At 48.7% G+C, this 15,657-nt stretch overlaps 1 protein-coding gene and 1 pseudogene across 4 annotated transcripts in view; one reads left to right on the plus strand and one right to left on the minus strand.

The window, feature by feature from the left end:
• The window catches only part of LOC140483564 (solute carrier family 41 member 3-like), a 61,636-nt gene extending 61,546 nt beyond the window's left edge, over positions 1–90 (plus strand). For all 4 annotated transcript variants that reach the window (XM_072581778.1, XM_072581777.1, XM_072581775.1 and 1 more), the window contains one exon: positions 1–90. This exon is cut by the window's left edge and continues 2,932 nt beyond it. The gene's annotated coding sequence lies outside the window, so the exon portion shown is untranslated.
• A 4,531-nt stretch (positions 91–4,621) lies between these two features.
• LOC140483565 (carbohydrate sulfotransferase 11-like) overlaps positions 4,622–15,657 on the minus strand; it is a 52,851-nt pseudogene continuing 41,815 nt past the window's right edge.

Consider the following 15,657-nt stretch of genomic DNA (forward strand, 5'->3'; position numbering starts at 1 on the left):
GCTTGTAAAATGGAATATTTACTATATTTTAGTAACAGAATCAAATATTAAATGGAGCTTTGTTCTAATAAAAGTGTTCACTGTGTGAAATGCGAAGTTTCTGTGTACACATTTACCCACACATCCATCGGTGCCACCTTGTAACATCTCCGATGAAGTCTCTCTAACCAATACCTCCTTGGAGACTGCATCGATGTGGAGCTGGGCTGATGGACGGAGCAATATTACCGGAATTTCGAGCTTAATTAATTTGATGCTGAAGTTGTACATTGTAATTTGTATATTGTGACCAGAGAATGTCGCCAACTGAAGCCACTATCACAATAGTACCCGAGTGAAACTATCTCCAGGCTGGGCAGTGATTGGTAGAGACTGGTGAGGTCAGGTGCTGAGTCCAGGGTGAGGGCAGGTAGGGACTGTCCAGTGTCCACTGCTGACCACGGAGGGCACTGCCCTGGGTCACTGGTTTGGAGACTGGTGCATTCCGAACGCGGAGGAATCCCGACAGTGCCACAGCCTAAGATATGGAAGGGGAAAAAAAAACCCCACTAGGAACAGTTCCAGAACAGATTTGTTGTCAAACAGGAACTGGTGGATTGCCTCGGAGCTGGGAGATACACCTCCATCTGGGAGAATATGTTGGGATTGTCAGCATTCCAGACATTGGAAACAAGAGTCCATCATCCTTTCAACACCAGCCTGCCTCTGCCAGTCATGACCAATAGCTCATCAATTAAATGGATATCACGGCTGTATTTCACCGCTGTGTGGCACTGAGGAGCATGAGCTTAGCTGGAATGTAGGAAGGTGGTTGTAGTTGGTGGAGGGTCAGTCCTCTCAGCTCCAGGACATCTCTGCAGGAGTTCCTCAGGGGAGGGTCCTAGGCCCAACCACCTTCAGCTGCTTCATCAATGACCTTCCCTCCATCATTAGGTCAGAAGTGGGGATGGTCACCAATGATTGCACAATGTTCAGGACCATTCACATCTCCTCAGATACTGAAGCATTCTGTGTTCAAATACAGCAAGATCTGGACAATGTCCAGGCTTGGGCTGACAAGTGGCAAGTAACATTCACACCAAATAAATACCAGACTATGGCCATCACCAATAAGAGACAATCTAACCCTTGATTGGCACCACATCCACAAACACCCCCTCCCTCCCCCACTGTCACTCAGTAACAGCAGTGTGTACCCTGTACAAGATACTCTGCAGAAACTCACCAAAGATCCTCAGGCTGCACCTTCCAAACCCACGACCACTTCCATCTAGAAGGACAAGGGCAGCAGGTACATGGGAACACCAGCCCCTGCAAGTTCCCCTCCAAGTCCCTCCCCATCCCGACTTGGAAATATATCACCGTTCCTTCAGTGTCACTGGGTCAGAATCCTGGAATTCCCTCCCTCAGGACATTGTGGGTCTACCCACAGCACATGGACTGCAGCGGGTCAAGGAGGGAGCCCACCCCCACCTTCTCAAGGGGGCAATAGAAAGTAAATGCTGGCCCACTAAGCAACACCCATGTCCAACAAGTAAATAAAAGAAATTCATAAAAAGCAAAGAAATTGTAAAAATCCAATCCAATTTCCGTGCATCTCCAGGCTCCAATGGGCATGATTGGCTCAGTGGCAGGTACTGAGGGATGGAACACCCATCAGTTATTACCTGTTGTTAGACATGACTTCCATCTCTGACCCAGCAATGCTGAACATGAATAATAATTGGTCTTGGTTTCAACACCATCCCCCCACCTCCATGTTCGAATAGCCCACACAGCCCTCATTCTGACTTCACAGCTGAAGGGAGGTGCTCAGTAACTCAAAGCAGAATCCTTGACAAAGATTTTTTAAAAAGTCCAGACAGACAAAGGAAACCAGTCACTTACAAAATACTTTTACTTAGAAACAAAGTTTTCACCACTCACATATTTTGTTTGTTTCAGCTCCAGTTTTTTTTAGATAAATGCATTTGACATTTGTTCGCGTTAATAAAATCCGTGTCACAGTTCAGGAAGGAATAAAATTCACCATGACTGAAAATTAACTAATTTAACCAGCCATTACTAAGGACTAACAAAATTAACCATCTGTTACTGGGGGTTAACCAAAATGTGCACCGAGTAAATATCGATGAATTAATACCCGATTTTAACCAAATTAACAAACTAATATCGAACATTAACCAAGTTAACCCTCAGATACTAAGGATTGACGATCTGATCCCTGGATTTAATCCAGTTCACCCTCAGTATTAATCATTTACTGAAACAAGGATCTGGATAAGGACCATGTGGAAAACTGAGCCTGTGGTTCTGAAATTCAACAAAACCCACGGGGGAAACTGGGTCGAGGGGCAACTCTGTTTCACCCTTCTCAGACTCAAAATAAATAAGTTCATCATCACAGTTTGTACACTTCAACCCATCTCTCCTTTAACCGGTTACTAAATAAACCAGTTGTTCAGTTTGCAGCTCAGGACCCCTCCCCACAAGTGTATGGGGTCTGTCCTTTTCCAGCCAAAGACAGAATCACACCCCCATATACTGTCATCTAAGTTCCAATCCATGCCACATTCCCTGTTCCAGGATACCGACGGGCATTCACACACTGCACCAACTGTGCCACACTGCCAACTACCCAATGACCAAAGGCTGGGTTCTCACACACCATGGGCGAGATACAGAACCAGAGTGAGAACCATCCTGCCAGAAATCACAGCACCCAAAGGAGACACAGACCCAGCCCCCATGGGACACCCCACTGTAGGACCAGGATCAGAGCACCCAGGAAACCAGCCCCCTCCCCCCAGGAATCCCAGAAATGGAGCATTCGGTGAACTCAGCAACCGAGAGGAATTGATCGATTATGGGATTCGCTGTCTCCCATGGGTCCCAGAAACACAGCACCCATGGGAGACAGCGAACAGAGAGCCCAACAATTCAGCTTTACTCTGGGTTGGGTTGAGCCCTCTCCTACATGTCTGTGCAAAAGGGTCTCGCTGTTGCTGTCATTCACTCGCAACCCACCCACCCCCACCTCTGTATGGGCATTGCCTGGCATTTTAGGAAAAGGAGGTCATTCAGCCCTCAAATATACTCATCTCTCCATCAGACCGTGGCTGATCTGTCCCTCAGCCTGTTTTATTTCCATCGCCTTTGGTATCCCTCCACCCAAAAAAAATCCATCAATTTCCAGCCTGGAGATTCCAGACGGTCCCCACGAGGGGCCGCCTTTTGGAGGTTTTTCACTGGAACATGTAAATGGTGGGAAAATCGACTGCAGGTGCCACAGGGAGAGGGGAATGGGAGAGTAGGGGATCGGGAAAACTCTGAACAGAGCAAATCAGATGGTGGAAAGGATTAAGAAAGAAAGTCTGATGTCCCCGGGGTTTGGGGAAAAAAAAATGGAGCAGTGGATATTTGGAAAAAAAAGTTAGGAGGTTACCAGTAAACCTTCACAAATCTGGGTGTAGGTTTGCTCACTGAGCTGGAAAGGTTTGTTTTCAAATGTTTCGTCACCGTACTGGGTAACATCTCCCAGATGAAGCTTTGTCTGGAGGCTCACTGAAGAGGTTACCCAGTACGGTGACGAAACGTCTGAAAATGAACCTTCCAGCCCAGGCGAGCAAACTCACATCCAGAACCTCAAATCTTCTCAAAGGTCGCTACCTTCACAAATCTCTGGTGAGGCCTCAGTTGGAGGCTTGAATTCACCGTTTCCAGAGAATGTCAGGGAGGGTCTTGGGAAGGGCACAGTGGGTATTTCACACGGGATTCGAAAGGTCAAAAGGTCAGTGCAGGTGGACAGGCAAAGGAGCTGGGAGTGTAACTGGTCAACACAGAGAGCATCAGACTGTTCCCTTGTGGCAAAGGTCACATTGTTCAAATAACACAGGGAGGGAAGGGAATGAGCCAGCAAGGGGAGTGGGAACCCAGTGTTTCACCAAATCCCTCAGGAAATCGGAAACTGATCAGAATCTTGCATTGACTGGGTAGACGAGACACAGAGTTCCCCTTGAGGGACACCATTTCAGAATAAAAAGAGTCCCTATTCAGCAGAAAGAAGGACTATTAAAGTGTGAATTTCTCTTTCCCTGTCAGTGGGTCCAAGATGTTTGATAAAGAAGAGTCAAACATTACGGGGGGGGGCAGAGTCAAAAAACTTGTGGTGCTGGAAAAGCACAGTGGGTCAGGCAGCATCCGAGGAGCAGGAGAGTCAATGTTTGGTCTAAACGATTACAGCCGGAAAGCGGACAGGAACGTGGAGTGAGACCACAAGCCAGATTCCTGATCCTGAACGATACTGAAAGGGCCGAATGGCCTCCTCCTGCTCATAAAGTCCAACATTCTAGTTTGTAGGGAAAGGGTAAGTCACTACAGGCCAGGGAGCTGCTCTCTCCAAGGGGGGGGGGGGGGGGGGGGAGAGGAGAGGGAGAGAGAGAGAGAGCGCGTGTGACAGAGGCGCAGAGAGTGTGCGTGTGTGTGCGCATGTGTGAGAAAGAGAGAGAGAGAGAGAGAGAGTGTGGGGGAGGGAGAGAGAGAGAGAGAGAGAGAGAGAGGAGAGAGAGAGAGAGAGAGAGAGTGTGAGTGTGGGGGGGGGGGGAAGAGAGAGAGAGAGAGAGTGTGGGGGGGGAGAGAGAGAGAGAGAGAGAGAGAGAGAGAGAGAGAGAGAGAGAGACAGAGAGAGAGAGAGAGAGAGTGTGAGTGTGGGGGGGGGGGGAAGAGAGAGAGAGAGAGAGAGAGAGAGAGAGAGGCGAGAGCGAGAGCGAGAGAGAGCGAGAGCGAGAGAGAGCGAGAGAGAGAGAGAGATGAGAGAGAGAGAGAGAGCGTGTGTGTGAATGGGGGGGAATGAGAGAGAGAGAGGGGGTTTGACCTGGTGGTTACCATGCCTCAGGTGAGGGGAGAGGGTCAGAATGGGACTCCTTCTGGAACCTCAACTGGTGTGGGGATTGAGCCCACACTATTGCTGTCACTCTGCGCCACAAACTAGCCGTCCAGCCAACTAAGCTAACCAACCTCCCATTCTAGTCTGCAGGTACAGTGAGAAATTAGAAAGGCAAATAGAATTTCAGCATTGATTGATAAAGGAATCGAGTGTAAAAGTAAGGAAGTGTTACTGTAATTGTACAAGGCATTAGTGAGGTCACAGCTGGAGTATTGTGTACATTGGTGGTTCCCTTACCTGAGGAGGGGTGTAGGTGTATTGGAGACGGTACAGAGGAGGGTCACCACATTGATCCCAGCGATGAGGGGTTTGTCTGATGAAGAGACATTGAGCAGTTTAGGCCGATACTCCCTGGAGCTTAGAAGAATGAGGGGAGATCTAATTGAGATCTATAAGATGCTAAAGGGGATCGACACAGTAGATGTAGAGAGGATGGATCCTCATGTGGGACAATCCAGAATGAGAGGTGATGGTTTTAGGATAAGGGCAGCAGGTTTAAACCAGAGACAATGGGGAATTCCTTCTCTCAGAGGGACATGGATCTGTGGAATTCACTGTCCCAGAGTGTGGTGGATGCTGGGACACTGAGTAAATGTAAGGAGGAGATAGACAGATGTTTTAATTAGTAACGGGGTGAAGGGTTATGGAGAGCGGGCAGGGAATTGGAGTCAAGGTCGAGATGAGATCAGGCCATGATGGTATTGAATAGAAGAACAGGCTCTGATGGGCTGAATGGCCTCCTCCAGCTCCTAGCTGTGGTATCCTTATATTCAATACAGCGCGGAGGTTTAGTAACTCTCTCTGAATCACACGGTCCTCTCTGTTACTTTCGTTGTCCAAGGGATAAGAGTGGGGCTTGGTCAGCAGTGATTACCTGATGGGCTGAATGGCCTCATCTTGCTCCTAGCTCTTGTGGCTGTACTCCTGTGGGATTGGCCACCTGGTGGAAGGTGGAGGGGCTGCACCTGCCTAACAGGTGATGGGGGACGCAGACCCCTCCTACACCCCAGCCGGAACACGGCCCCCCTCCCCCCGGGGGGAAAGCACGGCCCCCACCCCCCAGGAATATTCATCCATTGCTCAGGAGGAGGTCCCAGCTCAGAGAGCCACCAACTGATTGGCCAAAGGTCAGCAGCAGGCCATTGGGGATTATCATTAATGCAGACACTCCAACTAACGCCCTGGGAACACGGGTTCAATTCCTACCTCGGCAGATGGTGGGATTGGAATTCAATAAAACTCCGGGATTTAGAGTCTGATGATGACAATGAATCTATTGTCGATTGTTGGAAAAACCCGCCTGTGTCACTAATGTCCTTTAGGGAAGGAAACTGCCATCTTTACCTGGTCTGGCCTACATGTGACTCCAGACCCACAGCGATGGGGTTTACCCTTAAACTGCCCTCTGGGTAATTAGGGATGGGGCAATAAATACTGACCTGGCCAGGGACACCCTCACCCCGTGAATGAAATTTTTAAAAAAGCTACTGAGATGAGCACTTGAATAAAGGCTGGACAAGAGAATGAGAATCGATGGATGATGGGCTGAAGGGTCTCTCTGGCCATGCCTCGCTGCAAATCCTCAGGTCCACGCTGAGGAGAGGAGGGTCCGCGGCACAGTCAGTGTAGGGTCAGGTAGGAAGGGATGGAGTAGTTGAACAGGGTGAAGTCAAGTTTGTATAGTTTATACAGCTTCCGCTGGTAAAACGGGGAGATCTTTTGAAGAACATGGCCGTCATGTGGTCTGTGGTCCGCGACGACACGTTGGACAAGGGGAACTTGAGGCGGTGGTCGGGTTCCACCAGGTCCAGGAGGTAATGGGCGTCTTGCAGCAGCGTTTCATAGTGGCCACCACATCATAGTGAATCAGGCAGGGGTGGCACAGGGAGTAAACCGTCTCCCAGTGCTCATTGAAGGGCTCCTCCCTCCTGGTCTTGGGGTCCACCAGGTACCAGACAAACTCCTGGAAGGTGACGTCGGCTCCCCGCTCCAAAGCCTCGGGGCTGGGGTTATGTCTGTGCTCACGGATGATCTTCGTCCCGTAGCGTTTGTGAAAGGCTGTGTTGTACCTGCGGGTGAACTTGTTGCGGTAACGCGGAGAGCAGCCGCTCAAAGGGCTCGCGGACAAAGATGAACTTGAGGTAGTTCCTCAGCCGGTGGTTAATCTCGGCAGTGCCGTAGCTGTCCAGAGTGCGCAGGTTCGAGGCCACGTGCGCCTCACTGGCCGGAATGGTCATGGGGTCAGTGTACCTGCCAGCCCCGGTCAGTACCATCATCACCCTCTTCCAGTTGGTACAGGCTACCTTGGGCACGTAGCAGTAGAGCAGGCCGTGCTGGTCATCCACGATGAGGTGCCGCAGGTCACCGGCGTTCAGGACGCGGCGTTTCCGGCTCAGCTTGTTGTGGGTGGCGCAGTTGTTGTTCAACATGGCACGCCGATGCTGGTGGATCTGCTGGGCATCGCTACGGGCAAACTGCAACAACACACACACACAGAGTCAGGGCAACACCACCACTCACCCACACAGCTGGACAGCACAGACACAGACCCTTCGCTCCATCTCATCCATGCCAACCCAATTATATCCCAACCCAATCTAGTCCCACCTGCCAGAACCCGGCCCATATCCCTCCAAACCCTTCCTATTCATATACCCATCCAGATGCCTCTTAAATGTTCTAATTGTACCAGCCTCCACCACATCCTCTGGCAGCTCATTCCATACACGTACCACCCTCTGCGTGAAAAAGTTGCCCCTGAGGTCTCTTTTATATCTTTCCCCTCTCACCCTAAACCTATGCCCTCTTGTTCTGGACTCCCCACCCCAGGGAAAAGACTTTGTCTATTATTCTATCCATGTCCCTCATAATTTTATAAACCTCTATAAGGTCACCCCTCATCCTCCGACGCTCCAGGGAAAACAGCCCCAGCCTGTTCAGCCTCTCCCTGTAGCTCAAACCCTCCAACCCTGGCAACATCCTTGTAAATCTTTTCTGAACCCTTTCAAGTTTCACAACATCTTTCCGATAGGAAGGAGACCAGAATTGCACACAATATTCAAACAGTGGCCTAACCAATGTCCTGTACAGCTGCAACATGACCTCCCAACTCCTGTACTCAATACTCTGACCAATAAAGGAAAGCATACCTAATGCCTTCTTCACTGTCCTATCTACCTGTGACTCCACTTTCAAGGAGCTATGAACCTGCACTCCAAGGTCTCTTTGTTCAGCAACACTCCCTAGGATCTTACCATTAAGTGTCCATGACTAATCCCTGTGCCCACCAAACATCCCCAGGGCAGCGACATCATCAAAGCTCCATGCCCAGCCCACAAGATTAACACACTGTCGGAGGGTCAGTGCTGAGGGAGTGCCGCACTGTCAGAGGGTCAGTGCTGAGGGAGTGCCGCACTGTCAGAGGGTCAGTGCTGAGGGAGTGCCGCACTGAAGGTCAGTATATCATACTTGACATTAAACCGAGATGCCGCCTGCCTGGTCAGGTGGGTGTTATAGGCCCCAGGACCGATATTCTGAGGGAGTGTAGGCGGTATTAAATCCAGCGGCCATGGGTCACACATTCACAACTATCAAGACGAAAAGAAACCTCACTGACATTATCCTTTTGCTGTTAATGGGATCTTACTGTGCCTAATCTAGCTGTTGTATTTCCGACATTACAACAGTCAAAAATCATCGCACTGGCTGCTAAACACTTTATGATGAAAGGTGCTTCACAAGTGCAAGTGGCCCTGTTTGTTTTCCTACACTGTGGCGTGAGTAAATGGACCTTGGATATTTCTGTTGAAGAATCAAACAAGGTTACTCCAGGCTGTGACATTAATGACTGAATAATATTGAGACTGGGTTCAGTGAGGCCATTCGGCCCACTCTGTACTGGCTCCAGAAAAGAGCTACCCAGTGGGTGCCATTCCCCAACTCGAAGATTAAATGCAGTCAACACGGCTTTGTGAAGGGCAGGTCATGCCTCACACACTTTATCGAGTCCTTTGAGGATGTGACTAGAAACATTGATGAGGGTCGAGCTGTGGATGTGGTGTATATGGACTTCAGCAAGGCATTTGATAAGGTTCCCCATGGTAGGCTCCTTCACAAGGTCAGGAGGAATGGGATTCAGGGGAACATAGCTGTCTGGATACAGAATTGGCTGGCCAACAGAAGACAGCAAGTGGTAGTAGAAGGAGAATATTCTGTCTGGAAGTCTGTGGTGAGTGGTGTTCCACAGGGCTCTGTCCTTGGGCCTCTATTGTTTGTAATTTTTATTAATGACTTGGATGAGGGGATTGAAGGATGGGTCAGCAAGTTTGCAGACGACACAAAGGTTGGAGGTGTCGTTGACAGTATAGAGGGCTGTTGTAGGCTGCAGCGTGACATTGACAGGATGCAGAGATGGGCTGAGAGGTGGCAGATGGAGTTCAACCTGGATAAATGCGAGGTGATGCATTTTGGAAGGTCGAATTTGAAAGCTGAGTACAGGATTAAGGATAGGATTCTTGGCAGTGTGGAGGAACAGAGGGATTTTGGGGTGCAGGTTCATAGATCCCTTAAAATGGCCACCCAAGTGGACAGGGTTGTTAAGAAAGCATATGATGTCTTGGCTTTCATTAACAGGGGAATTGAGTTTAAGAGTCGTGAGATCTTGTTGCAGCTCTATAAAACTTTGGTTAGACCGCACTTGGAATACTGCGTCCAGTTCTGGTCACTCTATTATAGGAAAGATGTGGATACTATGGAGACGGTTCCGAGGAGGTTTACCAGGATGCTGCCTGGACTGGAGGGCTTATCTTATGAAGTGAGGGTGACTGAGCTCGGACTTTTTTCATTGGAGAAAAGGAGGAGAAGAGGGGACCTAATTGAGGTATACAAGATAATGAGAGGCATAGATAGAGTCGATAGCCAGAGACTATTTCCCAGGGCAGAAATGGCTAACACAAGGGGTCATAGTTTTAAGCTGGTTGGAGGAAAGTATAGAGGGGATATCAGAGGCAGGTTCTTTACACAGAGAATTGTGAGAGCATGGAATGCGTTGCCAGCAGCAGTTGTGGAAGCAGAATCATTGGGGACATTTAAGAGACTCCTGGACATGCGTATGGTCACAGAAATTTGAGGGTGCATACATGAGGATCAATGGTCAGCACAACATCGTGGGCTGAAGGGCCTGTTCTGCGCTGTACTGTTCTATGTTCTATGTTCTAAGATTCTCTCAGTGGCTGGGCTGACAGTTGGTAAATACTGACACAGCGTTTACCCCCCGGAGGGCAGTTACTCATCAGGTCACCTTTCAAAAATGTCAACCCCCCGCCCCCCCCCCCCCCCCCCCCCCACCACCGACCCGACCTTCCCCCGCAACCCAACCCGACCCTCACCCCCCCCTCCCCCGCCCACACCCGACACTCCTGACCCTCCCGACCCTCCCCCACAGATCCACTCCCCTCAGAGGGGAGAAATTCCTCCTCATCGCTGCCTTAAGATCTCTTATTCTGAGATTGTTCCCATTATTCTTAGACTCTCCCACGCGGGAAAACAGTCTCTCCACGTTCCCCCCCCCACCCCCTCCCCCCTCCCCCATCAAACCCCCTGAGGATTCTGTACGCTTCAGTCAGGTCACCTCCCTTCCTTCGAAACCCCAGGGAGCACAGGCTCAACCTACTCACCCTCTCCTCAGAAAACAGTCCCTCCATCCCCAGGATCAGGTGAGTGAACGTTCTCGGGACTGCCCCCAATGTCAGTCTTGGGTAAGGGGCCCCGAATTGTTCACAGTGTTCCAGCTGCGGTCTTGTATAGTTTTAACAAAACCTCCCTCCTTTTATTCTCCACTGTCTTGGAAATAAAGGCCAACATTCCATTTGCCTTCCCTATTAATCTCTGAACTTGGAGTTTTGTGATTGATCAATGAGGAATCCCAAACCTTTGGGTTTTGTGCCTGAGTCACGGTCAAAAGGAGATCTATCCAGACAAAGACAACGTGACAGCCAATCACATGGCCTTCTAAATCACCAATAAACACATTACCACCATCACCAATATCCGGGATATTGATCAGGAAACCGTGCTGAGCAGTTTCTGCAAAGGACAATGGGATAGCTTACCTTGGTGCAGCCGGGAATGTTGGGTGGACTGGGGGGGGGATCTCAACGGAGTGTCCCATCACCGAGGAGGTGACCCTCTGTCAGACCTGCTCATTCAGAAGACTCAAGGCCCGATTTTGAGCTGATGTCAGACTGGCTGATTGTAATGGGAAACAGGCTTCAGGCCCTGCTCCAATGGCAGGCCTTCCCCCCCCCCCCCCTCCCCCTCAGCCCACCATGTGCTCTCCAGCTGGATAGACATTAACTCACTGGAGGGACTGACAGTAACAATAGACAGCAGGGTGAGGTCTGGTGTCATTGATCCCTGACGGGTGGGCGGATTCCCCCAGGGACTCGAAGGCGAGGGTGGAGAGGAAACGGGTGACCAACTGTCCAATATTATAAAGAATTATTCCTTATTTCATTGGAGTCTTTGTCCTGTGGGAGATCGCGCCCAGCACTCCCAGCTGGTTTGAATGGAACGGACTTTAAAATTGACTCTGGGCATGTTGATGTCAACATTTATTGTAACGCCCTAATTGTCCAGGAGGTGGTGGGAGTGAGCTGCCTTCTTGACCCACCATTGTCCATGTGCTGTGGGTAGACCCACAATGCCCTTAGGGAGGGAATTCCAGGATTCTGACCCAGTGACACTGAAGGAACAGCGATATATTTCCAAGTCAGGATGGGGAGGGGCTGTGGCGGAGATCCTGCAGGGGGTGGTGTTCCCATACATCTGCTGCCCCTGTCCTTCTGATCTCTTGACTGTAAGAAGTTAACCAGTAGAGAGACAGGAAGGTGGGACTCCACAAAGATGGATAACAATGAAAGGATGATGCCCACCTCCCATCCAATGTTACACTCAGCTGAAAGCGCCCCATTCTACCCCCTCCAACCTCTGCTCTCACACTCACCAGCAAAATGCTCCAGCCACAAGAACCCCCCACCCCACACAATGCAATGCATTCACTCCCCCCTCCCATAAAGTGCCCCTCATTGTAGTTGCTGAGGGTTAGTCTCTGCCCCACTATCCACAGATATCGAGACACAACTTGCCCAGGGATCCCAGAGATTAAAGCGAACACCTCCTGGAAAACAACCCAATGGCTTTTGTCAACGGGGCGTGAAACACCAAACTATTTCCATGTCTCAGCATGGTCAGAGATAGTCATAGGGGTTATCCAGCACGGAAACAGGCCCTTCGGCCCAACCAGTCCATGCTGACCACAATCCCAAACTAAACCAGCCTCATCTGCCTGCTCCTAGCCCATACCCCTCCAAATCTTTCCTATTCATGTACCTTACAATATTTTAAAAGATATTTGGGTAAGTGTACCCACATCTACCAGTTCCTGATGAAGTGCTTTTGCCCGAAATGTCGATTCTCCTGCTCCTCGGATGCTGCCTGACCTGCTGTGCTTTTCCAGCACCACTCTGATCTTGACCCACTTCCTCTGACAGTTCATTCCACACACAAACCCATCCTCTGTGTAATAAGAACATTTTACAAGCTGCACCTTCCCTCCAAGGTGGACTTACACCTTATAAGGGAAAGTGTACAGAATGTTGGAGACCCCCCCTTCTGGAATAGAGTGCCCAGCTCTGGAATAGAGTGCCCAGCTCTGGAATAGAGTGCCCAGCTCTGGAATAGAGTGCCCAGCTCTGGAATAGAGTGCCCAGCTCTGGAATAGAGTGCCCAGCTCTGGTCGCCCTGTTATTGAACGGATATTAAAACAGGAGAGGATTTAGAAAAGATTTACCAAGATGTTTTCACATTGGAAGGTTTGAGTTATATCAATAGACTGGAAAGACGGACTTTTCTTTCACTGGAGTCAGTCCCAACAAACTCTGATCTATGAGATGAGGGGTTTGGTTTTTATCCAGAGAGACACTAAAGCGATGTGGAGGTGCTGGGGTTGCTCGAGGGTAGACACACAACACTAGGTCATAGTCTAACAAATAAATCTGTTCAACTATAATCTGGTGTCATGTGACTTCTAACTGTAAAATGAGATGGTACAGAGGAGGGTCACCAGATTGATCCCAGCGATGAGGGGTTTGTCTGATGAAGAGACATTGAGCAGTTTAGGCCGATACTCCCTGGAGCTTAGAAGAATGAGGGGAGATCTAATTGAGGTCTATAAGATGCTCAAGGGGATTGACACAGTAGATGTAGAGAGGATGGATCCTCATGTGGGACAATCCAGAACGAGAGGTGATGGTTTTAGGATAAGGGACAGCAGGTTTAAACCAGAGACAATGGGGAATTCCTTCTCGCAGAGGGACATGGATCTGTGGAATTCACTGTCCCAGAGTGCGGTGGATGCTGGGACACTGAGTAAATGTAAGGAGGAGATAGACAGATGTTTAATTAGTAACGGGGTGAAGGGTTATGGAGAGCAGGCAGGGAAATGGAGACGAGGCCGAGATGAGATCAGGCCATGATGGTATTAAATGGCAGAGCAGGCTCTGATGGGCTGAATGGCCTCCTCCTGCTCCTATCTGTGGTGCCCTTATATTCAATACAGCGTGGAGGTTTAGTAACTCTCTCTGAATCACACGGTCTCTCTATTCAAAGTTTGTGAGAAGATTTGTAGCTCGGGTGCTCGTTGTTGTGGTCCTGTTCACCGAGCTGGGAATTTGTCTTGCTGTTACTTTCTGTTACTTTTGTTGTCCAAGGGACGAGTGTACAGCCACATCAACACTGATCGCTCATCCTAAACTGCACATTGTCACATCTCGGCCAGACCAGTTAATAACAGCAGATTTCCCTCCCTGAAGGTCTGACATTAGTGAACCAAATGGGGGCTTTACAATAATTGACGATGGTTACATGACCATCATTAAGACTAGTTTTTATTTCAGATTTTTATTAAATTCAAATTTCACCATGTGCCATAGTGCAATTTAAATCCATTTCCCAAAAACATTAATGTGGGATTCTGGATTATTCATCTAGTGACATTACTGCAATACCATCACCTCCCCTTCAGAGGGAGAGGGTGCCATGGTCACCATGGCACACCTATCACCTCCTGAGCAATGTCTACAGGTTAAATTCTCTATTCATATTTATTCACATATTAACTGGTACACAGAAGAATAAATCACAGCAAGCTGTTAGACAGCAAAAACAAAGACAGAACCGTAGCCAAGAGTAGGCCATTCAGCCCCACAAGCCTGTTCTACCAGCCAGTAGGATCATTCCTGGTCTGGGGCCTGCCAGGAAGCAGGAAAATCAACGTTTTGGGTAAAAGCCCTTCATCAGGGTTCCCGATGAAGGGCTTTTGCCTGAAATGTCGATTCTCCTGCTCCTCTGATGCTGCCTGACCTGCTGTGTTTTTCCAACACCACACTCTCGGCTCTAACCCCCAGCATCTGCAGTACCCATTTTTGCTTAACTTTGTGTACCTACCTTTAGCCATATCCCTTAATACCTTCACTTAAAAAAAATGTCTCTCTGATTTAAATTTAACAACTGACCCAGCATCCACTGCTGTTTGTGGAAGAGAGTTCCAAACCCTTTGTGTGTGGAAGTGCTTCCTGTACATCTCTCCTGAACGGTCTGGCCCCAATTCCCAGACTATTCCCATCGTTCCAGAATCCCCAACCAGTGGAAATAGTTTATCTTTATCTACCCTTTCATTTCCTGTTAAAATAGAACAGCACAGCACAGGAACAGACCCTTTGCCCACCATATTCATGCCAAAATAAACCAATCCCATCTGCCAGTACATGGTCCATATCCCCATGTATCCTGCCTGTTCAAATCTCTGTTTAAATGCCTCTTAAATGTCGTTATTGTAAAAGTATTCCTTGAAGACTTTGGTCAGACCACCTTCTAAATTCAGAAAACAGGAATAATTTACATAATCTCTCATCAGTTAGCCTCTGAAGTTCAAGTCACAAAAGTAGAAACAGTCCAAATGATTTAATAGATTCTTCTCAGATCCAGGTCACCATTTGACGTATATGCAAATGTAATTTCACATTACACAGATACTTTTGACAATTAATGGCTATCTCCACTCCTGGGTATCACTTATACAGAAGTATTTATATTTAGGCAGCCAAATGATTTCATGTTAAGGTGCATCATGAAGGGGAATGAATCCTCACCAATTTGTGGCTGACAATCCAGAAACACTAACTTGTTCAGTAAGTCCTTCCAGCTGTCAACATAAATCCAGCCTCAAGTGATTCCAGAACAAATTCAGAACAATTCCTGGCCAGAAACACACACTCATGGTCCTCACTAACTTTGAATTGAATAAGGGTGTTCAGAAATATCTTCATTTGTCACAGCCTGTTGTTTTGAGTGGGATTCGAACCAAGCCCCTCATCCGTAAATCAAACCAGGAGTAATTATTCACACTGCCCCAAGACGAGCAGCTGAAGTTTTCCGCATGGTTTTCTCTCAGGGCTGTCAAACTCGAAGCCAGCACATTGTTGTACACGTTAGTCTCTGCCAGAACCACTCAGGAGAGCGCAGGTAAATTCCTCACCAAGCTCCTATAGGGAAGGATATCCTCACAATGTCTTAGGCAGACGGGCCAGATGTGATTATGCAGAAAAAGTTTATTCCATATCACTCAGCAGTTCGGAACTCCAGGACAAAACAGC

This window comes from Chiloscyllium punctatum, chromosome 12 (assembly GCF_047496795.1).
Source record: "Chiloscyllium punctatum isolate Juve2018m chromosome 12, sChiPun1.3, whole genome shotgun sequence".
NCBI lineage: Eukaryota > Metazoa > Chordata > Chondrichthyes > Orectolobiformes > Hemiscylliidae > Chiloscyllium > Chiloscyllium punctatum.